General features: G+C 45.3%; 1 long non-coding RNA gene across 1 annotated transcript in view; it reads left to right on the top strand.

Moving 5' to 3' along the window:
* LOC121820357 (uncharacterized) overlaps nt 1–22,762 on the top strand; it is a 28,441-nt gene extending 5,679 nt beyond the window's left edge. The window contains exons 2-3 of the long non-coding RNA XR_006060869.1: nt 20,031–20,493; nt 22,618–22,762. This is a non-coding gene — a long non-coding RNA (uncharacterized LOC121820357). The remainder of the gene's footprint in view (nt 1–20,030; nt 20,494–22,617) is intronic.
* The last annotated feature ends 2,610 nt before the right edge of the window (nt 22,763–25,372 follow it).

Genomic DNA, 25,372 nt, shown 5'->3' with positions numbered 1-25,372 from the left:
TGCTTTTGAATATGCTATCTAGGTTGGTCATAACTTTTCTTCCAAGGAGTAAGCATCTTTTAATTTCATGGCTGCAATCACCATCTGCAGTGATTTTGGAGCCCAAAAAGATAAAGTCTGACACTGTTTCCACTGTTTCCCCATCTGTTTCCCATGAAGTGATGGGACCAGATGCCATGATCTTTGTTTTCTGAATGTTGAGCTTTAAGCCAATTTTTTCACTCTCCTCTTTCAGTTTCATCAAGAGGCTTTTTAGTTCCTCTTCACTTTCTGCCATAAGGGTGGTGTCATCTGCATATCTGAGGTTATTGATATTTCTCCCGGCAATCTTGATTCCAGTTTGTGCTTCTTCCAGCCCAGCGTATCTCATGATGTACTTAGTGACAATAAATTACTGACTTTATTTTCAAACACCTAAGACTTATTCAACGGGCTTCCCAGGTGGTTCAGTGGGTAAAGACTCCACCTGCAGTGCAGGAGAGCAGGAGACATGGGTTCGATCCCTGGGTCTGGAAGAGTCCCTGGAGAAGGACATGGCGACCCACTCCAGCATTCTTGCCTGGAAAGTCCCACAGACAGAGGAGCCTGGTGGGCTATAGTCCATAGGGTTGCAAAGAATCAGACACGACTGAAGCAACTGAGCACAGCGCATAACACAAAAGACTTATTCAACAATAATAGGGCTTCCCTGATGATCCAGTGGTTGGGAGTCTGCCTTGAAATGCAGGCGACCAGTTCGATCCCTGGTCCGGGAGGATCCCACATGCCACGGGGCAACTAAGCCCGTTTACCACAACTACTGAGCTGCTTGCCCAGGAGCCCAGGAGCCGCAATTACTGAAGGCCATGCCCCCTAGAGCTTGTGCTGCAACAAGAGAAGTCACCCCCCTGAGAAGCCCGCATGCAGCAATGAAGACCCAGCACAGCCAAAAATAAAAATTAAGAATAAATAAAAATAAATTATTTTTTAATTCACTTATAAAAAAGCAATAATAAATGAGTGTCAGATGCCCAGTGAGTACCGAAAGCTTCTTAAGCCCAGGGTCCACAGTGACAAAGGAGGCAGATACATTCCTGCCCCTGCTCCCTGATTTCTGAGTAGACTGCTGATGACGTGTGGATCATTTCTGGAAGAGTGGATGTGAGCGTTGCTCTGGAATCTGATGCTTCATATCATCATTTAATCCGCTCGACATTTCTGAAGCAGTGCACATTTTGTGCACGTGTTCACCCTTTGGTTCCGTGCCAGTTCTCATTTTTCTGAATGCTTGGTCTCCTTCTTGTCTTCATTATGTCTCCTCTGGACAACTGTGGCTTCCTCTTCCCCTCTCTCCCTGCTCCAGAATCTCCAGTTTATAATTTAGTACTCTCTTTCACTTTTTTTTTTTTAAATTGAAATAGTCTATATCATCAAAGTTATGGTCTTTCTGGTAGACATGTACAAATGTGAGAGTTGGACCATAAAGAAGGCTGAAGATCAAAGAACCAATGCTTTCAAACTGTGGTGCTGGAGAAGACTCTTGAGAGTCCCTTGGACTGCAGGGAGATCAAACCAGTCAATCCTAAAGAAAATCAATCCTGAATATTTGTTGGAAGGACTGATGCTGAAGCTGAAGCTCCAATACTTTGGCCACCTGATGCAAAGAGCCAACTCACTGGAAAAGACTTGATGCTGGGAAAGGTTGAAGGCAAAAGGAGAAGTGGGCAGCAGAGGATGAGACGGTTGGATGGCATCACTGATTCAATGGACATGAACTTGCACAAAACTATGGGCGATGGTGAAGGACAGGGAGGCCTGGCGTGCTGTAGTCCCTGGTGTCACAGTCATGAGGGCATGACTTAGCAACTGAAGAATGACAATAACAAATACTTGATTTATAATATTGTATCAGTTTCAGGTGCACAGAAAAGTATTCAATAATATATACAAATATTTTTTCAGATTACCTTCCATTGTAGGTTAATATAAGATACTGAATATAACTCCTTGTGCAATAGTGTACCCTTGCTGCTTACTTATTTTATGTATAGTGCTTTGTATCTGTTACTCTCATACTCCTAATTTAACCTTCCCACCTACCTGTCTTTCTCCTTTGGTAACCACTGGACCAGCCTCAGTACATACAGCTGGGGTTGGTACTAGGCACCATGCCTATCACACAGAAGGAAGGTACGCATTTAAGTGTTTGTTGATTCAGACAGTGTCTGAATCTGTATGTCTGACTTTCCTATGTCTGTGAGTCTATTTCTCTTTTGTGTGTAGATTAAAGTGAAAATGAAAGTGTTAGGTGTGTCCAACTCTTTGCGATCCCATGGACTGTAGCCTGCCAGGCTCCTCTGTCCATGGAATTCTCCAGGCAAGAGTACTGAAGTGGGTTGCTATTTCCTCATCCAGGGGATCTTCCCAACCCAGGGATTGAACCCAGGTCTCTTGCATTGCAGGCAGATTCTTTACCATCTGAGTCACTAGGGAAACCTGGTGTGTAGATTAATCTGTAATATTTTTTAGATTCTACATCTAAGTTCATCTTTCACTTTTTCACTAGACTTATGTTTTTTTTCCTTTCCAACTCTAAACAATAATAATTAACAATAATATGGGTTTTAGAAACATATACATAGAAAGTTCCATCCATTGTCTGAATCAACAAACACTTAAATGTGTACCTTCCTTCTGCATGATAGGCATGGTGCCTAGTACCAACCCCAGCTGTACGTACTGAGACTGGTCCAAGATAACACAACCAGGATGGGACAGGCTCAAACACAGTCTTCTCATCCTTGACTCTGGTTCCTTTCAGCTCTTGCAAGGTGGGTCCCTAGGAAGCAGACCCCGAGATGCCACTTAGTGTACAGGAACACTCTTGGGACCAGAGCCTGTAGAAGAGGAGGGAAGGAAGCAGGATTGGGCAGAGGAAGAAGTTGAATGACATTGCAGTTTCAACAGAAACTTAAGTTAAGATGGCATTCCAGAACTGCTTGCTTTTGAAGTAAGACTGATAACTAAAGGTTGTCTGACTGTAGCATTCATATCAGGGTGAGGAGAGGGGGAATTGGTGAGTTCTGCAGTCATGAAGCGAGGGCCAGGCTGGGGGCATTCCAGTGTTCACCACACCTCTCATTGCTAATGTTCGCTGGAGATGACCGACTTGATTTGCTGGCTTGAGCCTTAGAATAAAGGGATCAGAGCTCATGGAGAAAGAGCCGAGTTCCTGCAGCCAGGACCTTCGCCCCACGTTGTAGCAGAGCAGAAAGAGGGTGGAATAAACCTGGTCAAGTCCCACCAGACCATTGAACAAAGGCCAAGGTCATGTCAAGACAGGCAACTCTACTTCCTGCTTCAGGTCTTCCTTTACAGGAGTTGTCCCTTTGGCCTGGAATGTTCTTCACTCAGTGGCTCTGATACATGTGTCATCCTTTGTGCTGTCTCCTTGGGCCCAACCTAAATAAAGATCCTGGAGATGCACTTGCTTAATATCCTGAACTTGACCTCTGTCACACTATTCTGAGCTTGACCTATGGCCAACTCACTCTATGGCCTGTTGGGGAACCATTTACTCAATATTTCCTTTCCTATTTTACTGAAAGCCTCATAAAGGCAGATAGTCTTTTTTTTTCACTGTGTAATCCACTATATCTAGTGGGGGTGCCTGACACATAGTAGACTCTCAGTAAGCATGTTTAAACTGTTTTAATCAAAACAAAAGTGGGAACACATCAGGTTTCTTTGTTTGCAAGCAACAGAAACTGACACTGGCACAATTAAGCAAAAAACAAACAAACAAAGGGACATGGAAAGAAAGTGGGGAGCCCCACATAGAGACCAGGGGTTTAGGGAACACCATCAGTTCTGAGAGCGAGGGATTAGGGAGAGAGTGGGAAGGAGTGCTCATGAGGTGGGAGCTGCTGGACAAAGCAACCATTTGTGATTTTTGCCATTCAGTTCAAGAGTCAATTTCCACTGGGAAAGTAAGGGTCTACTTGGTTCGATCTGGCTCATATTCTGGTCCCCTGGCTGGGAGGGGACAACTGACAAAACTCCCATGAAACTGTATCCAAAAGAAAATTGGAGGAGACTAAAGATATTTCTGTTTTATTGACTATGTCAAAGATTTTAACTGTGTGGATCACAATAAACTGTGGAAAATTCTGAAAGAGATGGGAATACCAGACCACCTGACCTCCCTCTTGAGAAACTTGTATGCAGGTCAGGAAGCAACAGTTAGAACTGGACATGGAACAACAGACTGGTTCCAAATAGGAAAAGGAGTATGTCAAGGCTGTATATTGTCACCCTGCTTATTTAACTTATATGCAGAGTACATCATGAGAAATGCTGGGCTGGTGGAAGCACAAGCTGGAATCAAGATTTCCAGGAGAAATATCAATAACCTCAGATATGCAGATGATACCACCCTTATGGCAGAAAGTGAAGAACTAAAGAGCCTCTTGATGAAAGTGAAAGAGGAGAGCGAAAAAGTTGGCTTAAAGCTCAACATTCAGAAAACAAAGATCATGGCATCTGGTCCCATCACTTCATGGCAAACAGATGGGGAAACAGTGGCTGACTTTATTTTTCTGGGCTGCAAAATCACTGCCGATTGTGCTTGCAGCCATTGAAATTAAAAGATGCTTACTCCTTGGAAGGAAAGTTATGACCAACCTAGACAGCATATTAAAAAGCAGAGACGTTACTTTGCCAACAAAGGTCTGTCTAGTCAAGGCTATGGTTTTTCCTGTGGTCATGTATGGATGTGAGAGTTGGACTATAAAGAAACCTGAGTGCCAAAGAATTGGTACTTTTGAACTGTGGTGTTGGAGAAGACTCTTCAGAGTCCCTTGGACTGCAAGGAGATCCAACCAGTCCATCCTAAAGGAGATTTGTCCTGGGTGTTCATTGGTAGGACTGATGTTGAGACTGAAACTCCAATACTTTTGTCACCTAATGCAAAGAGCTGACTCATTTGAAAAGACCCTGATTCTGGGAAAGATTGAGGGCAGGAGGAGAAGGGGACGACAGAGAATGAGGTGGTTGGGTGGCATCACCGACTCAATGGACATGGGTTTGGGTGGACTCTGGGAGTTGGTGATGACAAGGAGGCCTGGCGTGCTGTGGTTCACGGGGTCGCCAAGAGTCGGACACGACTGAGCAACTGAACTGAACGAAAGATATGAGGGCTTCCCTGTTGGCTTTGTGGTAAAGAATCTGCCTGCCAATGCAGGGGATGCAGATTCAATCCCTGGGTGAAATGGAAAGTTCTTGGTGAAAATGAAAAATACGTCTTTTATTTTTACTTTAAAATGGAAGGAACTTTTTGGCCAACCCAATATATTAGTTTCAGATCCTGAAGGGCTGAGAAGGAAGTGGCAATCTGCTCCAATATTCTTGCCTGGGAAATCTCCTGGACAGAGGAGTCTGGCTGGCTACAGTCCATGTGGTCGCAAAAGAGTCAGACATGACTTAGTGACTAAACAGCAACAACCAAAAATAGGAAGTGGATTAAGAGGAGCACTTCCCCGTAGCTCAGACAGCAAAGAATCTGCCTGCATTGTGGGAGACATGGGTTTGATCCCTAGATAGGGAAGATCCCTTGGAGAAGGGAATGGCAACCCACTCCAGTATTGCCTGGAGAATCCCATGGACAGGGGAGCCTGGTGGCTACAGTCCTTGGGATCACAAAGAGTCGGACACAACTGAGCGACTAACAATACAATACAGGACAACAAAGCAAACAAAAAACAGTCCCATATGTGAGGCAGAGGGAGAAAGGAGTGTCCTGATTACCTGGGTTATCAGGGAAGAATCTACAAAGGCAGGTGACCTGGTCTACCTCTTTCCCGGTGTGAGTGTTATGGCCGCCATCCTGCTTCTAGTGATCTACAAAGTTCTGAGTCATATGTCTGATCTCTTTGAATACAGTCAGCACACTTATCATAAAATCTGCAATAACTTCATTTTCTGTATCTCCGCTGATTCTGTTTCTATCGTCTCATGTGTCTCATGGATTTTAGTAATATAATCCGGTCTCACTGTGTGACTGGTCATTTTTTGTTAAGTTTCAGACATTGTATATGCACGATGATGATAGGATAATTTAAGGACTATAAGGAGGCCATCTTTTCTCAGAGAGAATTTATATTTGTTTCTCAGAGGGAGTTTAAAGTTGTACCAATCAAGGATAACCTAATCTGGTTTTAGGGTTGGAGATGATTGGAAGCTGTGTTCTGTGTGAAGACTCATCCATCTCCACACTAACTGTGCAAGTTCAGCCCTTCAGGATCTGAAACTAATATATTGGGTTGGCCAAAAAGTTCCTTCCATTTAAAAGTAAAAATAAAAGACACATTTTTCTTTTTCATCAAGAACTTTGCTGAATAGTGTATTCACTGTTTTGTTCCACTGAGTTGAATTAGTTGTTCAGTAATGCACAGCTCTTTTTGACTGCAGGGACTGCAGCCCATGAGGCGCCTCTGTCCTTGGGATTTCCCAGGCAAGAATACCGGAGTGGTTTGCCATTTCCTTTGTCCCACTACCTCCTGCCATTTTTCAGGCAACTTCATAGTTCCACCTTTCCCAAACTTTTTATCTTTTTGAGCAAAGAACTTTTCCAGGTGCCTTTTACAGTCTTCCAGGAAACTGATTTTTTTTTTTTTTCCATTAAGAGAATTTTGTAAAGATTAAAGTAAATGGAAAGTGCAATGTCTGGTGAACACAGTGGATGAATCAGAACTTCCCAGCCAAGCTGTAACAGTTTTTGCCTGGTCATCAAAGAAATACATGGTCTTGCATTATCTTGATGGAATATTTTGTGTTTTCTGTTGACTAATCTCTGACACTTTTTGTCAAATCCTGCTTTCAGTTGGTCTAATTAGGAGCAATTTTTGTTGGAATTGTTTGGTTTTCCAGAAGGAACTCATAGTAGAGGACTCCCTTCTAATCCCACCGGACACTCAACATCACCTTATTTGGATGGAGACAGGCCTTTGGCGCAGTTGGAGGTGGTTCATTTCTCTTGCCCACGATCTCTTCCATTCCACATTATCATACAGTACTCACTTTTCATCGCCCATCACAATTTGCTTTTAAAATGGAATGTTTTCCTTATGTCTAAGTAGAGAAGCACCTTCAGAAATATAGTCAAGAAGATTTTTTTGCTTAACTTTTAAGGAACCCAAACATCAAAGCGATGAATATAACAAAGCTGGTGCAGATGACTTTCAACACTTGATTTAGGTATTTTGAGTGTATTGGCTCTCTCCCATGTGGCATAATGTTGATTGTTCTCAGCTAATGTTTCAGTTTGAACTCTATAAATTTCAACAGGTCTACCCAACCATGTAGCACTATCCAATGATAAATCTCCAGGATGAAACTTTGCAAACCACTTTTTACACATTTGATCAGTCACAGCACCTTCTGTATTCACTTCACAAATCTTTCTTTGCACTTTGATTGCTTTTCTACCTTTCTTGAAATAACAAGGCATCATATGCTGAAAATGTTCCTTTTTTTTCTTCCACCTTTAATATTAAAATAGCTACACAAAAATTCACCTATTTTAATAAGTTTTTAAAAGTGCATGCTGGTATGACAGCTGTCAGAGTACAATCTAAAAAAAAATGTTTTGAAGTTAAAGACAGCTAAGTGCTACTAGAGCCATCTTGTGGAAAAGCAGAATGGACTTTTGGGCCAACCCAATATTAGCACGTAACTAGAGGCTTTCCTTCTCAATTATTCTTATACTCCAGTATTTGTTCCTTTAGCTCCACAAGGCTCTCACAGTGGTGCTGTATGCAACCCTACCTGTGAGATAGCTCCTGGAAACATGTGAGAGTGGGTTCCTGTGTTAGATCCGGTATTCCAGAAGCAGTGTGTGTGTGCTAAGTCGCTTCAGTTGTGTCTCTGGACTCTTTGCGGTGCTATGGACCATAGCCAGCAGAGCTTCTCATTCCAGGGGATTCTCCAGGCAAGAATACTAGAGTGGGTTGCCATGCCCTCCTCCAGGGGAATCTTCCTGACCCAGGGATTAAACCCACATCTCTTAAATCTCCTGCATCAGCAGGCAGGTTCTTTACCACTAGCGCCATCTGGGGAGTCCCTTCAAGAAGCAGACATCCTGTCAAAGTTAAACCTGCAAGGAATTGATTGAGGGCAATGCCCTCCAATGAAGGTAAAATCCTTCACATGGACATGTCTGACCCCTGTGAAGTAAGAAAAGTCTCAGACTTCAGGCCAGGTCTCAGGTGGCTTCAGCCAGGCTGATGGGGAGTCCTGGGGCCAACATCTGCTGGCTGGGGAGTCCCATGTCGTGCCCTGCTAAGAACCCCGCCATGTCCATTCCCTGGCTGGGAGTACCCATGGGAAACACAGCCAGGATACATGTGTGACAGTAGACACACAGGGACAACGGTGGAGTCTTCAGACAATCATCCTTCCATGGAGAGAGGTCTAAGCAGTTCATCTTCGTGGTTACCACGGCTCTATACCAGCTGATGAGGCCAGCATAGAGAAATATCATTTGTTACAGTCTGTGAGATCATAATCTTAACCCCACATTTTAACCCCAGGCTGATTTATCTACATGGAGAAATTTGGGTTGCAATGGTTATAAACTGCAAAACTCTTCTGGGGGTTCAAGAGTTATACTTAGTTTTCTGGGCTCCTTTATCCAAAACTGAGGTGCCTCTATAATGGAGGGCACTATAGAGAAGGTCCTATAGAGGTCCTGGAATTGTCAACAACCTATGCAATGCTGGTCAAAATGAGATTTTTTTTTTTTTTTTTAGCCTCAGATTATGGAAAGATAACAGATTGTTTGCATTCCTTTAAATGGGTATGGAGTTAACTAGAATGATAAAGGAGAGACTATGTGAAGGAACCCGAGTAAGAGAGGGGGCACAGCCAAGACCCCCTACTCCAGCTGCTTGGCCATCAAAGGAATTAGAAAAACTACTCGCATGCCAGAGATTTCAGAACAATGGTGAGAGGAAGGGCTTTAAGGGACTGAAAACCTGAACCAGTGTGCATCTGGGGTGACATCACAGGTCAGGGACCGTCAGTTCAGGAATTATTTGTTCAACTGGTGCTTCAGGCACATCAGGTTGAGCTTGTCCCCCAGCTGGCAACATCTAGGTGACCCCGGAAAGTTCGAGATGTAAATACAGGACAGAGAAAGGAAGTGGGAGTGACTTACTGAACTTGTTCTGTCAAGCGGTGATGACAACCGCTTGACAACAAAAACACGAATAGCATCTCTATTAAAAAGTTTAGCTAAGTTCATGCCTGACAGATCACTAGCTGGGAGTTGAGGGTGCCATGCTCTGATCCTTTGAGGGTGACATTGAACAGATTGTCCTGTTTGTCTCTCAAACAGAGGCCTCTGCAAAAGCCAGATTGCTGGATCAGATGTATGATGGTTCTGACTTCAATATTTTCAAGTGAATGAATGAAAGACAGTGAGGGAATTCTAAGGCAGCTGTTTACTCCTGTGGTTGTGCTGCCTTCAGAGCACTTCTTTTTTGTTTTTTAAGCTTTTATTTTGTATTGGGGTATAGCCAACTAACAATGCTGGGATAGTTTCAGGTGGGCAGCAAAGGGACTCAGCCATACAAATACATGTATCCATTCTCCCCCAAACTCCCCTCCCATCCGGGCTGCCGTATAACCCTGATCAGAATTCCATGGAGCATCACAGTTCTGTTAGCGGAGCAGACTCTTCAATCCAAGAGACAAATGTCATGGGCACCTCCCAGGCATCTTCATTTGCTCAGCTCTAGAGCAATGGCAACCCACTCCAGTACTCTTGCCTGGAAAATCCCATGGACGGAGGAGACTGGTAGGCTGCAGTCCATGGGGTCGCACAGAGTTGGACAAGACTGAAGTGACTTAGCAACAGCAGCAAAGGACCCTGAAGGCCACCCTGTTTGTGAGTTTCCTCTCACGCAAGATGTTAAACAAGAGGCTGGACCATCTACCAGAACCGAGGTTGTTGCAGCCTTTTTCGAGCAAGGGGTTCTAACCTGTGGAAAGGGAGCAGCTCTGATTGAAGTGATGGTGGCGAGAGGACTGGGGGCTGAGTGCAGACAGCAGGTGGCCTGTGCCCATCCTCCTTTTCTGTCCTCACTGAAGTCCCTGTGAGTGGACCTTCTCCAGGCACCAGACATCTGGTTTGGTGCCACTGTGACAAAGGAAATCAGTGTATTTTGAGCTGGACTGGGTGATCAGGGACACCCATCCAGGACTACATCTTTGACTGTGTGATTATGAATACCACACCATACATGGCAGTCAGAATTCTCTGGTGATGGCAGACAGACTTCTCAACAAGGTGACCTGCACAGAGCAAGAGCTTTGGAGTCAGAAGACCCGGGTTCTAGTCTTGATTTACTAGCTTTGTGACTTCTGTGGCTCCAAGTCTCAGTTTTCTGGTCTTTACAATGGGGAGAATAAGAATCCCCACTCCACCCCCCCCCCCCAACCCCCAAAGAACTGTATGGAAAAGGAAGGACCAGCTGGGTTGTCTTGGCCTAGAAAGGGCAGTCCTGTTCACACAAACCTTCTTCAGGAGCTCTTATCTGGTTTTCTGATGGCCCTTTGTGCTTTGATTCCCAGCGTTGCCCCCAGGCCTCCAACTTTGGTAACCGACTTGGAATACACATTGAGCCCCAGTGTCAGTGTTTCCTGGGACCCAATGCTGATAGTCACCCCTTGACTCAGCCTATACAACCATGGGTCCAAGATATCATGTCACTCCTCAGACTGGCCTATCAGGACTCTGGTTGCTGGGGGTAGTTGGGGGACGGGGGTGTAATGGCAGGTAGGCTCGAGGCCCTAAGGCCTGCTTGGCTTCTGATCTGGCTCAGAGTCACCCTTTCTCCTGGGACTTGGGTTCTGGGCCCAACTCAAGCTGAAAGAGCCTGCAGTGACTCCTCACTCTGTACCATAAAGCCTTTTGCCAGTCAGACTTGGGCAGCCCAGTTCTTCAGCCAACGAAGTTCCTGTGCTGACCGCAGGCCACTGTGGGCTGTCTTTAGGTCTGCGGAGGACGGCAAGCATGCAGGAGGCCAAACAATGGCCAGGACACAAGGGTGAGCAGACAGGTTGGGCTCCCCAGATGAGTCCTGGCTGCCCAGGACAATCAGAAACGGCACTGAGGAGAAACCACTACAGCCACCATCAGGAAGAGCAACAAGAGCTGTAAGAGGAGAGGGGTAGTGGCCTGAGAAACAAGAGACCCGGGCTCTGATCTCAGCTTGGGTGGAATTCAGTTGTCACCATACTTCATGGTTTCCTCATCAGCAAAAAGAACACCTTTGATAAAAAGATCCCATATGTTCATAGGAAAGAACATATGTGTACAAGAGCTTGAGTCACATGTGTTATTTACTCCCCAGCAGCCCCCGTATGGGCACAGGAAAGATAAGGCTTCCAATCTGGCTTATATGGAGAAGAGACCCTCAGTTCCTAAGAACTCAACTGGAAGCAACACTTATCATACTTGATGCCTTATCACACCTGATGCTAACCAGTACCTCGCTGATCTCTATAACACATGTGCTCGTAATTCCTGACCTCAGTGGATAGGACACCTTCTGCTTACTGTGAAGGTGTTAGCAGGCGTGAAAGGGTGTGGGTAGCCAGCCTTCGGAAAAGCAGGTTTGTCAAGCACCATCGCCGTGGACGCCTGGTAATTTAATCTTTAGAATATCAGATAAGCAAACAAATCTCTTAATGGGAGGAAACAAAGTCTGGGCTCAGAAACCAAGAAGGGAGAATGGGCAGCTATTAAAGAGCCCTTTCCTCTCCAGAGGCCATCGTTTCTATCTTCTTGCTGATAAAGAGGAAGAATCAGGCATTTAATTCTACCTGGAAGAGGACGCGGTATTTCAACCACATGTTTCAAATGTGGAGAAGCCTGACAGGAAACCAGAATCACGGAATTTGGCAGAAAGGAGGTGGGAAGACAAGAAGCAAGAATCCCAGGGATTTAGGGAGAGAATCAAATCAGCCAAACATACGATGCCTCTGGGCTTAGCGTGGTGGGCTTTGGGGCAGGACAGGGTCCCAGCTGGTGGGAAGGGCCCATGGGGAGCATCTCCACAGTCTCCCTCCAGCCTGCACCTGGTCTCTCCTCAGTGGAGGAATTTCATGACAATCCAAGCCCATTTCACCATCATTTGATCAAATTGCTTATGTGAGAATTCTTTATATATGTCTATACCAAGTATTGGAGAAGGCAATGGCACCCTACTCCAGTACTCTTGCCTGGAAAATCCCATGGACGGAGGAGCATGGTAGGCTGCAGTCCATGAGGTCGCTAAGAGTCGGACACGACTGAGCGACTTCACTTTCACTTTTCACTTTCATGCATTGGAGAAGGAAATGGCAACCTACTCCAGTGTTCTTGCCTAGAGAATCCCAGGGACGGAGGAGCCTGGTAGGCTGCCATCTCTGGGGTTGCACAGAGTCGGACACGACTGAAGCGACTTAGCAATAGCAGCATGCCAAGTATGCATGTTATCAGGCTTACTGTTTCAGGCCTGTCTTCAGAATATTTTTGGATATTAGGGAACCAATGAATAATAATAATGAAGAAGATGATGATCAGTTTAGTTCAGTCACTCACTTGTGGCCAACTTTTTGCGCCCCCATGGACTGCAGCACGCCAGGCCTCCCTGTTCACACCAACTCCCGGAGTTTACTCACTCATGTCCATTGAGTCGGTGATGCCATCCAACCATCTCATCCTCTGTCGTCCCCTTCTCCTCCCCCTTCAATCTTTCCCAGCATCAGGGTCTTATCCAATGAGTCAGCTCTTCGCATCAGGTGGCCAAAGTATTGGAGTTTCAGCTTCAGCATCAGTCCTTCCAACATGATGATGATAACAGCTGAATACTGAAAACTCTCCCAAGCACTTTAAATATATTTCCTCACCAAATCCTCACAACTGCCCCCTTAGTATAAGAGGTATTGTTCTCACTATTTTACAAGTAAGAAAACAGAAGCTTAGAGTTGAAGGAAATTTGCTCAAGGTTTCAAGGCTACTTAGTGGTGAAGCTAGAAGTCAAATCTAGAACTGCTTGCACTCAAATCCACACTCTCAGTTAATATGCTTGACGATGTAGCCAATGGCCGGCAGGAGCATTTAATAAACACTGGTGTACAGTACTGACAACCCACTCCAGTGTTCTTGCCTGGAGGATCCCAGGGACCGGGGAGCCTGATGGGCTGCCATCTATGGGGTCGCACAGAGTCGGACACGACTGAAGCGACTTAGCCGCTGGTATTGCAGGCCATGGTGTTGCAGAGTTAGACACAACTTAGCCACTGAACAACACCAACACCACCATGAATGCTCAGCTCTCTCCAGCACTGTGTCTCAATTTGGTGTTGCTGTTTAGTCGCACAGTCATGTCTGACTCTTTGTAACACCATGAACTGTAACACACCAGGTTTCCCTGTCCTTCACTATCCCCCAGAGGTTGCCCAAACTCATGTCCGTTGAGTCAGTGATGCCATCCAACCATCTCACCCTCTGTTGTCCCCTTCTCCTTTTGACTTCAGTCTTACCCAGCATCACGGTTGCTTTCCAGTGAGGCGGCTCTTCGCATTGGGTGGCCAAAGTATTGTAGCTTCAGCTTCAGCATCAGTCCTTCCAATGAATATTCAAGGTTGATTTCCTTTAGGATTGACTGGTTTGATCTCCTTGCAGTCCAAGGGACTCTCAAGAGTCTTCTCCAGTATCACAATTCAAAAACATCAGTTCATTGGCACTCAACCTTCTTTGTGGTCTAATTCTCACATCTGTACATGACTATTGGAAAAACCATAGCGTTGACTAGACGAACTTTTGTCAGTAAAGTGATGTCTCTGCTTTTTTTTTTTTTTTTACTTTATTTTACTTTACAATACTGTATTGGTTTTGCCATGCATCAACATGAATCCACCACGGGTATACACATGTTCCCAATCCTGAACCCCCCTCCCACCTCCCTCCCCATACCATCCCTCTGGGTCATCCCAGGGCACCAGCCCCAAGCATCCTGTGTCCTGCATAGAACCTAGACTGGCGATTTATTTCTTATATGATATTATACATGTTTCAATGCCATTCTCCCAATGCCACCCTCTCCCTCTCCCTCTCCCACAGAGTCCAAAAGACTGTTCTATACATCTGTGTCTCTTTTGCTGTCTCGCATACAGGGTTATCGTTACCATCCTTCTAAATTCCATATATATGCATTAGTATACTGTATTGGTGTTTTTATTTCTGGCTTACTTCACTCTGTATAATAGGCTCCAGTTTCATCCACCTCATTAGAACTGATTCAAATGTATTCTTTTCAATGGCTGAGTAATACTCCATTGTGTATATGTACCACAGCTTTCTTATCCATTCATCTGCTGATGTCTCTGCTTTTTAATATACTCTCTAAGCTGGTCATAACTCTCCTTCCAAGGAGCAAGAGCCTTCTAATTTCATGGTGGCAGTCACCATCCACGGTGATTTTGGAGCCCAAGAAAATTAAATCTGTCACTGCTTCCACTTTTCCCCCTTCTGTTTGCCTTGATGTGATGGGACTAGATGCCATGATCTTAGTTTTTTGAATGTTGAGTTTTAAGCCAGATTTTTCAATCTTCTCTTTGACCCTCATCAAGGAGATTTTTACTTCCTCTTCTCTTTCTGCCATTAGAATGGTATCATCTGTGTATCTGAGGTTGTTGATATTTCTTTTGGCAATCTTGATTCCAGCTTGTGCTTCATCCAGCCTGGCGTTTCACATGATGTACTCTGCATATAAGTTAAATAAGCGGGGTGACAATATACAGCCTTGTTGTACTCCTTTCCCAATTTTGAACCAGTCAGTTGTTCCATGTCTGGTTCTAGCTGTTGCTTCTTGACCTGCATACAGGTTTCTCAGGAGACAGGTAAGGTGATCTGGTATTCCCATCTCTTTAAGAATTTTCCAGTTTATTCTGATCCACACAAAGGCTTTAGTGCAGTCAGTGAAACAGATGTAGATGTTTTTCTGGAATTCTCTTGCTTTCTCTATGATCCAGGGAATGTTGGCAATGTGATCTCTGGTTCTAAATGCTCACATTAGGGACTTTCCTGGTGGTCTAGTGGTCTAGACTCTGTGCTTCCAGTGTAGAGGGCCATAAGGTGGATCCCTGGTTCAGGAATTAAGATCCCATGGGCCTGTCAGCAAGGCTCCCCAAACTATTAAATGTCCACAGCAACCCATAGCTGTACTATATTTGTCATTATTTTAAAAAATATTGTTATTATTACAGAAGAAAGCAGTGAGACTTTAGAAGTTCAGTAACTTGCCTGGGAAATTCAAATAGTAGATTTTGGATGCAACCCTGGGGCAGCCTGACTCCCAGGCTCACACCATGACACTGAGTCACATTTAGGATGTGCCCTGACTCATGGACCCAGTGGAACACACACGGTGTTGCCAATAAGTGGAATTTCCAGGGTAAATTCTATCTGTTTGGCAAGTTCAGTTTTATGTGTTAGCTGCCTAGAGCCTTTCCCACATGAGTAATGCTCGGCACCTGTTGATCACCAGTAGTATAGATCTTTCAGTTTCTCCTCTCTTGGGCTTGAAGTATTTTCTGCCCATCCCTAGGAACTCCCCAAGTGACAGCCCTGTGTGAATTAAAGGATAATGAGCTTGACACCCTCCCACTCCTGCCCCCATGAAACTTTGTGTAAACCTTCCTGAAATCACTCTGTGGCCAGCTGCATACCTTGCTCCTATTTACTACCCCATGAGGATGTGAGCCTGTCACTAGTAAGGGCCAAGTTCTCAGAACAATGCTAGTTTTTTTTGTTTTTTTTTTTTTTTTAACTTTTGACTGTGGCCAGTCTTAGATGCAGAAGTTGGCTTAGCTTTCCCGTGGCACGTGGGGTCTCAGCTCCCTGTTGTTGCCTTTCAGTTGCTCAGTCGTGTCCAACTCTTTGAGACCCCAAGGACTATAGCATGCCAGGCTTCCTTGTCCTTCCCTGTCTCTCGATTTGCTCAGACTCATGTCCGTTGAGTTGGTGATGCCCTCCAACCAGCTCATCCTCTGTCACCCCTTCTCCTCCTGCCCTCAGTCTTTCCCAACATAAGGGAAAGATTCTTTTCCAGTGAGGCAGCTCTTTGCATTAGGTGGCTATATCATTAGAGCTTCAGCTTCAGCATCAACCCTTCCCATGAATAATCAGGGGTATTCACCACAATTCAAAAGCATCAAGTCTTGGGTGCTCAACCTTCTTTATGGTCCAATTCTCATATTTGTGCATGTAGTCAATTCCCTGACTGGCGATCAGACCCATGTCCCCTGCACTGGAAGACAGATTCTTAACCACTGGATCACCAGGGAAATCCGGATGCTGGCTATTCTAAGTCAAGACTGTTCTAAAAGGCTTTGGGATTTTCTGACACCTGGCCTCCATTTGTCTGAAAGTTCCCATCTCTCCCAGGTTCCCTTTCCCCAGTCACAGCATTGCCTCACCCCTCCCAGACCTCCTACTCTTGAAAAGGCCACTAAAGCGTTTCTAATGTCCGCCTCCATTTCCTGCAGCATGTTTGAATGTGAGTTTCCTGGAGTCTTATCAGCATGAAGAATCTGACGTCTTTTCTGGTGTTCTCTGCCTACCTCCCAAATCCTCATCAAGCCCTCATAATTTGACTCCAGATTAAGAAAATAGCAATTTTGCCACACAAATGAAGGCAGTGTACCCCCAGGGTGTCACAATTTCTTTGTCCTTGTCTTTCGTATAATGCATTATCCTCTGCCATTTGAGGAAGAAATTCCTTTTTCATCCTTAATCTTTTGTTTATTTTTCATTGTTTTTGTCCCTTTGGATGCTTCCAAATGGCCATTTACTTTCTTTCTATAACAATGTTTTTCCTTTTTGAACCAGGACTTGGCTAAGCTTTAATTTTCTCATCTGTTAAGGAGTTGGACTAAGTCAGGGCCAGAAACCTTTTCATGCAAAGGGCCAAATAGTATTTTTGGCTTGTGGGCCATGAGGTCTCTGTTGCTGTTTTTCAGTCGCTCAGTCATGTCTAACTCTTTGCAACCCCATGAACGGCAGTGTGCCAGGCTTCCCTGACCTTCACCATCTCCCAGAGTGTGCTCAAACTCATGTCCATTGAGTTGGTGATGCCATCCAACCATCTCATCCTCTGTCGACCTTTCTCTTCCTGCCTTTAGTCTTTTTCATCATCAGGGTCTTTTCCAATAAGTCATCTCTTCGCATCAGGGGGCCAAAGTATTGGAGCTTCAGCTTCAGCATCAGTCCTTTCAATGAATATTCACAGCTGAGGTCTCTATAGCAACTGCTCAAGTCCGCCATTGTAGTAGGAAAGCAGCCAGAGACAATACAGGAGCAAGTGAGTGTGGCAGTGTGACAATAAAACTTTATGTGTGTCACTGAGATTAGAATTGCATATAAGTTCACCTTTTATGAGATCCTCTTTTGCCAACCAGGTAAAATGTAGAAGCCATTCCTAGCATGAGATGTATAAAATCAAGCAGTGGGCCAAGTTTGTCTTCAGACTAGATGATTCTGTTTCCTCCTTAATCTTAGCACTATGATATTTCAGAATTGGTGGGTGGGGGGAGGGCTTTAGTTCAGCTCAGTTCAGTTGCTCAGTCGTATCCGAACCTTTGTGACCCCATGAATCGCAGCAGGCCAGGCCTCCCTGTCCATCACCAACTCCTGGAGTTCACTCAGACTCACGTCCATTGAGTCAGTGATGCCATCCAGCCATCTCATCCTCGGTCGTCCCCTTCTCCTCCTGCCCCCAATCCTTCCCAGCATCAGAGTATTTTCCAATGAGTCAACTCTTCGCATGAGGTGGCCAAAGTACTGGAATTTCAGCTTTAGCATCATTCCTTCCAAAGAAATCCCAGGGCTGATCTCCTTCAGAATGGATTAGTTGGATCTCCTTGCAGTCCAAGGGACTCTCAAGAGTCTTTTCCAACACCACAGTTCAAAAGCATCAAATCTTCGGTGCTCAGCCTTCTTCACAGTCCAACTCTCGAATCCATACATGACCACAGGAAAAACCATAGCCTTGACTAGATGGACCTTAGTTGGCAAAGTGATGTCTCTGCTTTTGAATATGCTATCTAGGTTGCTCATAACTTTTCTTCCAAGGAGTAAGCGTCTTTTAATTTCATGGCTGCAGTCACCATGGGGAGGGCTTAGAAGCTATCAAATCCAAATGCCCTGGGTACCACAGAAGGAAAGAGTGGCCCAGAAAGACAAAGTGACTGACCCCTGTTCACACAGCTCAGGACCACAGTTTGAGTCTCTTGGCTCACAGTCTGGGTCACTGCCATCCCTGTGCACTGCCCCCCAGGACTGAAACAGATACTGGGTTCCATTTATTGGCAGAATGAGATCATTTCATTTATTTATTTATTTTTTTAAGTCCACCAATGGGGGGAAAAAAAATTATATTTGGCTGCACCAGATCTTTGTTGTGGCACTCAGAATCTTTAGTTGTGGCATATGGGATCTTGTTCCCAGACCGGTGATCGAACCCTAGCCCCCTGCATTGGGAGCATGTAGTCTTAGTCACTGAACCACCAGGGAAGTCCCAGAATGAGATAACTTCAAAGAGTTACAAGTTTGGGGAACACTCCTTGCTCTTGCCTGGAAATTTTATACCCCAACATTTAAATAAAAACGTGATTGTGAACACGTTATTTGAATGAACATATAAACTACTTGCATCTATAAAACACTAAAGAGTTTGCTTTTTTGTGGTTGTTATGATTAAGGTCAATTTAGACAATGGCTTAAATTGACTCAGAGCAATTTACAGATACTCTCAACTTATGACACGTGAATGAAAAAAAAAAAAAAGTAAAGTCAATGTACCTAGAAAATTTTCTGGGATGAATTGGATGGAAGTACTAACTAAAGAATAATCTCACATATATATAAGCGCACAAAAGGAAAAAAATTGGTACATCTCCTAAAAGACAGGTAAAATTAGCACAGATAGGTTAAAAGCTGCCCCTAGATGAGCTGTGTACAGAGTATGCCTCTTCCATCCTCCAAGAAGTCCTACAGAGTATTTGTGACAAGAGCCTGATTCTGAAGCAAGATTGATTCAATCACAGAGCAGCCAGCTTAAAATATGAAGCCCTATTTCAAAATTTAACAGTCTTCATCCAAATGGATTGACCAGGCAATAAAGAGGGAATTCCCTGCTGGTCCAGTGGTAAAGAATCTGCCTTTCAATGCAGGGGACATGGGTTTGAGCCCTGGTCAGGGAACTAAGATCCCACTTGCCACTGGGCAACCAAGCCCACACGCCACAACTAGAGGGGCTCTCAAGCCACACTGAAGACCAATAAATGAATAAAATTGTTTTTTTTAAAAAAAAAGATAGGTTATCGAAACCCCTGTCCTTTCCTTTCCCTGTTTATCTGCTAACAATGGGTTTAGGGTTTTAGAAGGGTGTGTGTGTGTGTGTGTGTGTGTGTGTGTTCAGATGGGGACTGGGCAACTGCTTTAAAAATTCAGTGCTTCCATTACCATCCGTAAAATAGATAGCCCATGGGAATTTGCTATATGACTCAGGGAACTCAAACTGGGGCTCTGTAACAACCTAGAGGGGCGGGATGGGTAGGCAGGTGGGGGGGAAGTTTAAGAGGGAGGGGACATGTGTAAACCTCTGGCTGATTCATGTTGATGTTTGGCAGAAAACAACACAGTTCTATAAAACAACTATCCTTCAATTAAAGAAATACATAAATTTAAAATCAAAAAAAAAAAGAGGAAGACAGAGACATTAATCCCTTCAACAGTGAAAAAAAAAAAAAAATCTGTGCTTCTCCTTCACTTTTTGGTATCCAGGCAGGATAAGAAGGAATTTCATTTAAAGTAGCCCATGATGACGAGTTTTAGACAGATAGTAGAAAGAGAAGAAGGTGGCCCAGAAAGAAAAGACTGTTCCAGGATTTCCATCTGGAACTCGGTTTATGCTTCCTAAATCTTCACACTATTTCTGCAGTTTCTCAACTTGCAGGAGAGTCCCTGCCTTGGCAGCCAACTCTGGCAAGTGGTCTAGGGAGAGACACTACAGCAAAGAGAGCGCGGGGAGAGAGACTGCGAGGAGCTTTCCGGATGGCTCACTGTTCCCCTCATCACCCTGCTGCGGACGGCTGGCTCCTCCACCTTCCCGAACTCTTCCCTGCGCCTGTTTGCACGCTCGCCTGGAAAGAAACGGAACTGCCTCTGGCAGCGGCAGCGCCAGTGATGCAAGCTCGGGTCTCTACCTACTAGACTCAAAGCTGACCTCGATCCTAGTCAGCCAGATACATGGACGCTTCCAGCCAGCACTTGGGGTCCCCCCATGTGTGAACCTGCTCTCGCAGGTGCCAAACTATTTCTTCCTCTCCCTGGAGCTTTCAGGAGTTCAAGTCTCCATCTCACAAAAGAAAAGGAGCTGGGCTTTTTACTTTGCAGAGGAGGAAGTGAGTGGCTTGACTTTTCCTCTACGGGTAAAGAAACCTTGACCTTGGTTTATCATCTCCTTCTGTTTCCTTAACCACACACAACACACAGTCATCACCTGGAAGGTGGATTTGGGCATCCCACGTCCACTCAGGTAGAAGTCCTAGACATTCTCATTTTCTGCTCACCTGGTCCATTCTTGGGCATGTTTGACTCCTGACCTCTCAGTTTTATCCCCCTTTCCCTACCTATCTCTAGATCTTTTATACACGTTTGTTAATTAATTAATTTATTTCTGCCACCAGTATTGGGTGCGGCCATGTGCAGGCACCGTGCCAGAGCTGGTGGAGACAAGATAAAGGTCTCTGTGTGCCTGCGACTTGAGATGCGACAATGAACAGGGTAGTCGAGAAATAATTACCTAAGTATCCATAGCCTTACTGGGTGGTGAGCGCTGTGAAGGATATTTGCTCACTAAATATTTGTAAGGAGCTACTCATGCCAGGCTGAGGGCACAGTGCTGATCATCAAGAGACACCCCCTGCCTGTTTTCATGGAAATAGATCATCAAGCTCACAATCGCACTCATAAGTGCTACAGTTACAGTCTCAGGATATAATAGGGTAGTCAGGGGTGGCTGCTGGGAGGCAGTGGTGTCCAAGCAGAGACCTGAAGCCCAGCTAACTTGCTTGGCTTCTCTGCCATCTACCCAGGAGTGGGTGTGATGCCCTGGCCTTTTGCTGTACCTGGTCTTCTTGCCAGGGAACCACTCGGACTAATCCAAGCCTTCCCCTGGGACCACCCCAAGGTCCCTGACAGTGGGTGTCTGACACGTGGACCATCCAATTGCTTCAGCTTTGCTCACCACCTAGCACAGGGCCTGCCCATAGTAACCATTCACTGAATATTAATATTTCATATAAAGTAAAGAATTTCCATTTCTTTAGTAACTAGCTCCACCCCTCTGTGGTTGGAGGTCTCCTCTCACCTTATTTTCACATTCCTTCACCCTCTGGGGACAACTAGTGCTAGCTGACTTCTAACTTCTGTAATCATCGTGTTGTTATAGTTGTTCAGTCACTCAGCCGTGTCCGACTCTTTGTGACCCCATGGACTGCAGCACGCCAGGCCTCCCTGTCCTTCACCATCTCCCAGAGCTTGCTCAAACTCATGTCCATTGAGCTGGTGATGCCATCCAACCATCTCATCCTCTGTCATCCCCTTCTTCTCCTGCCCTCAATCTTTCCCAGCATCAGGGTGGTTTTTGTTTTTTTTTTTACTATCTGCCAACACAAGGCCAATTGCTAATTTACATTTCAGCCTCTGGGTTGGGTGTCTCATCACTTTGATGAACTGAAATCCGTAGCAGTCCTTCCTTCCTGGCCTCTGTCACACTTGCTTCAGCAGCCCCTAGACTTCCTGGCCTCTGTTTGCACAGCTGGAAGATTAAGCGGGAGGAATAGGCATGGCTTCAAGGGTTTGCAACAACAGGAGGCTCAGAAGCGTGACTGCTCTCTGGGGTAGAACTTGGCTCCCCAGTTCTCATCTCCTTTCACTACTTATTCTTCGCTCACCTGAAGCATCAGCGGGGCCTGGTGAACTAAGAATCGTTCAGAGCCCAGGAACACAAAGTTCTGATTGCAGGCCTCCTCCCAGGGGGCATCTGAGCAACTGCTTGGCAACCATTGCACCTTGGCTACAAGAAGAGCCAACCAGCCCCGGAATGGAATCCTCATTAAGACACTTTGCAGACACTTAGCAGAGTTGAAGTTCAGGGTCAGTGCTCAGCGTGGCTCCTAATAAACGTCTTGGAGCTTTTAGGAGAAGAGCTGCTGAGGAAGGGCGAGAGCTTCAGGGCCCTACCGGGGAGGGGCAAGGGAGGGCAGTGCTGGGCGGCTGGACATTTGCCATCACTGGGAGGACACGGCCTAGCCTCACTGGCTGTTTTGAAGCTGTTTCACGGTGTTATTTCTGCAGTGGTAGCAGGCTGCCAGATCTGACCCTGTGCAAGTGGTCACCTGGTTCTCCTCTTGGGCGTGATGCAGGGACTGTCATTCATGGCCCCAGCTGGCGGGTGGGTGTCGCCTTGATGCCAACAACCACTTTCCAATTAATCCTCAGGTTGACTCTTTCCTTCCTTTAAGGTATGTGATCTGTGATGACTCGAGGAGCTCCAAGAAACTGCTCAGCCTAGAGCTTAAGGAGAATTGTTTAAAATCATAAATATAATATAACCACATTTTCGCAATAAAATAGAAAAAATTAAGGGAAAACACACATGATCTTGTTAACTTGACAATTTACTCCTGTTGCCATTTTGATGTGTTTCCTTCATCTTTTGCAAATGCACTTTTTTACAATGCTTTAATAATGTATGTTAAAGTCAGTGTCCTGTTTTGCCTTTTTTCCTATCCAGTCTTCATAATAATGCCTTTGATTGGCTAGATACTATGTCTTGAAAGACTAGCTCAGAGTTATCCTAATTGTCCCTTACAGCTTTAGATTTTCTTGCATCCAGTGTTCCCACTGGCGGAATGGCTCTGGAAGCCATGTTTTTATACAGTATCCACGGTACAGTCCTAGAAAACAGCTCATGTCACATGGCAAAGTAACTCTCTCTGCTGAAGGCTGGCTTAAGTGAAGGAGGCCATCTGGGATATCTGGACTGAGGCTAACTGTATATCAGTCAGGCAGTGCTCCATATGGTAGATGAGACTCTGTCTCAGATCCTGGATTTGTAACCTGTCTCATTTCTATCTCTACAAACACCCAGTTCAACGCTCTCTCCACTTCCATGAACACATGATAGATGAAACATGGCTATTCCTGAGCTCCTGGGTTCAAGTCACCTTTCAAGAAACTCTGTCTCTTAATCCTCATTCTAAATTCCACACAGAGGGAATCTGAAGGCCCTATTAGGCTTGGTCTAGCTCTCCTCTCTTCTGTCAAACACAGTCAGGGAGGTAGGGTCATCTAGTACCCACTGGAAACCCACTCTATCACTGTTACACATGATATATCCTTGCCCCGATCGAAGGCTACCCCTTCTAACTGTGCCCTGCCTCCCACTCCCTCTCACCTGCTCAAGGACAGGACTCCTGCAACTAATCTGTTTCTCTTCTGGGTCTCAATTTCTCCCATCTTTTATACCCTTTTGTTTGTCAGCAAACATGTTCAGGTATCTTTCAATTTAAGGCAAATAAAAAACCTCCCCTGACCCCGTGTCTTTCTCCGTTTAACACCCAATCGCTCTGCTTCTGTTGACTGATAATCTCCATTTAACACCCAATCGCTCTGCTTCTGTTGACTGATAAGATTCTCAAGCGAATAGTCTCTACCCTGTCTCCAGTCAACCACAGACGGGCACTTGGCATGGGCACTTGCCATCCACCTCTCCGAGGGTTAGATCAAGTGCTGCTGCAGCTGCCGATCTTCAATAGCCCCTGAAGGGAGTTCACCGTCAGGAATGAGGCACTCTATACGCTGGAAAACTGGCGGAACAGGTCTTCGGATCAGTTTAGTTGCTCAGTCGTATCCGACTCTTTGCAACCCCATGGACTGCAGCACGCCAGGCTTCCCTGCCCTTCACACCTCCCTGAGTTTGCTCAAACTCATGTCCATTGAGTCTATGGTGTCATCCAACCATCTCCTCCTCTGTCGTCCCCTCTTCTCCTGCCCTCAATCTTTCCCAGCATCAGGGTCTTTTCCAATGAGTCAGCTCTTTGCATCGGGTGGCCAAAGTATTGGAGCTTCAGCTTCAGCATCCGTCCTTGAGGATACCATCTATAATTGATGCTCAGCCATGCTACCCAGATTCCCTAGCAGAACTAAGGAACTGTTTCCCCTAGTTGTTAGGCATGTTGGTCCATCTTGGAATTGTCCTCAGAAGGGCAGACTTGCTTTGTCCTTCCCAGGGACAGCCCATAGCCAAGGACTGGTGGATGTGAGGATACAAAGCATCAATGTGAGACAATGCTGAAGGACTCCCAGTTGGCCTGGACATGTGGAGGCTTCTGCTGCAACCACATCACATTAGAATTTCTCCCTCTGCCCAATCCTGCTTCCCTCATTTCCTCCCTTCAAGGTGCTGTTCCTGAGATCTCCCAAATCTATACCTCGGAATCAGCATCCAGGGGACCTGACCTAGGACAATAAAGTCTTCCGGTTTTCCTCACCTCATTCTGCCACCTGACTTATTAGAAGCTCCTTCCTGATTTCTGCCACAGCAATTTCAAAATACCCCTTTCTCTCTCTCTTTCGCTCCTTCTATTCTCTCTTTAGCCTTTTTTGTTTGTTTGGATTGTCTGGTTGTTACAGGTGCTTTGGTAAGCTGATAAGAAAATCATCCCACTCTTAACAGTTTTCCTTAGAAATAACCACGCTACCCAATGACTGTCTACAACTCTTCTGAAATCTACGGAAGAGAGAGATTACAGGATGGATTTTATCCACTGGGTTAGATAAAATAAATGCTGCATTATCTGTTCTCTCGTAATTGGTTAGCTAAGAAGCAAATCAGATCAAACCAGTGAGGTGGAATTAGGTACTTAGGTGCTATTTTGCTGTAAGTATATTTTATTATTTCTCTTAATTCAGTTCTAAAATAACAAAGTAAACGACCAAAAGTTTGGGTTTGCAACAGCTGTAAACTTCCCAGCAGAGCAAAAGGGGACTGAACACTTTTTCACAAGAGTTTCACAAGGTGAGGAACTAAGAGGCAATTGAATTCCTAGGTGCAGTGGTAAAGAATCCGCCCACCAGTGCAAGAGGCACAGGAGACACCGGTTCGATCCTGGGTCAGGAAGATCCTCTGGAGAAGGAAATGGCCACCCACTCCAGTATTCTTGCCTGGGAAATCCAATGGACAGAGAGGAGCCTTGTGGGCTATAGTCCATGGGG

This window comes from Ovis aries, chromosome 9 (assembly GCF_016772045.2).
Source record: "Ovis aries strain OAR_USU_Benz2616 breed Rambouillet chromosome 9, ARS-UI_Ramb_v3.0, whole genome shotgun sequence".
Classification (NCBI taxonomy): domain Eukaryota; kingdom Metazoa; phylum Chordata; class Mammalia; order Artiodactyla; family Bovidae; genus Ovis; species Ovis aries.
Note: the sequence above shows the minus strand (reverse complement) of the source record. Positions and strands in the feature narration are given on the sequence as shown.